The sequence below is a fragment of the Etheostoma spectabile genome, chromosome 23 (genome assembly GCF_008692095.1).
Source record: "Etheostoma spectabile isolate EspeVRDwgs_2016 chromosome 23, UIUC_Espe_1.0, whole genome shotgun sequence".
Taxonomy (NCBI): domain Eukaryota; kingdom Metazoa; phylum Chordata; class Actinopteri; order Perciformes; family Percidae; genus Etheostoma; species Etheostoma spectabile.
The window spans coordinates 9,055,745-9,056,630 of record NC_045755.1 but is presented as its reverse complement, the minus strand read 5'-3'; the positions used below and the strand labels follow the sequence as shown (position 1 = coordinate 9,056,630).

Sequence of the window (886 nt, the reverse complement as noted above, 5' to 3'; positions counted from 1 at the left end):
TCAATCAGCTCACTAATTGAACACAACACTTATTATTTTGAACATGCCCCTTTCAATTACAGATTCAATTACACAGATGAGCAGCGTGCATGTCATGACTGTTGGCTCTGATGGTTTTCTATGACTCTACAACACTTACTAGTACATTATTTGCCATGTAGAAATATCACTCCTACCAAAAAATATGATTTATGAGGTTAGTGATGTTGGACTGTTAGTTGAACACAACTGTATCTAATGTTTTTTGTCTTCTTGTTAAAAGCATTCCACAAAAGGCTCAAAACGTTGATGCGGAAATAATAAAATCTCAGAGAGGCAAATTGATTGAGAAATTGTCTGTTGTGAAAAGCTTTGTAGATTCTGAAAATGTAGATTATGGTCTAAGATGACGAATTTGATAAAATGATAGAAAAGATAGAAATGAGGTAACTAATGGAGCCAATGATCTTAACAGACGGAGGGATTATGTTTATCCCTGGAGTACGACTCTTCTTCTGCGTCTTCACACAAACACAAAAAACGTCCGTTTCATGAAGCCGTCAATCATCCTAAATGTCTGGTTGACCAATAACCAAACATGTAATCACCGCTAACTTGTGTTTACATTTTTTTACTAATGAATTGTCCTGTTTTTTCTTTGCCTGCTTTTCTTTTTGTTTCTTCTTGTATTCATGTACTAAATGCTACTATCCTATGTCTTTTTTTACTGTAACTCCAACCTGCCTATTGTGGCGTTTTTCCACAGCTGGTAACGGCTCGCCTCGGCTTGGTTCGGCACGGCTCGGCTCGCCTCGGCCCATTCTATGTTCGTTTTCCATTGCAGATTGTGTAAAGCCTGAGCGTGGCTGGTCACTATAGCAACGCGTGATGACGTAATTTTCAGCGC

At 38.5% G+C, this 886-nt stretch overlaps 1 protein-coding gene and 1 pseudogene across 15 annotated transcripts in view; both read right to left on the bottom strand.

Annotated features, from left to right (window-relative positions):
• The window catches only part of nrcama (neuronal cell adhesion molecule a), a 1,100,153-nt gene that overhangs the window by 419,167 nt on the left and 680,100 nt on the right, over nucleotides 1–886 (bottom strand). The gene's annotated exons all lie outside the window — the stretch shown is intronic.
• Nucleotides 1–886, bottom strand: part of LOC116673021 (plexin-B2-like) — a 279,884-nt pseudogene that overhangs the window by 39,301 nt on the left and 239,697 nt on the right.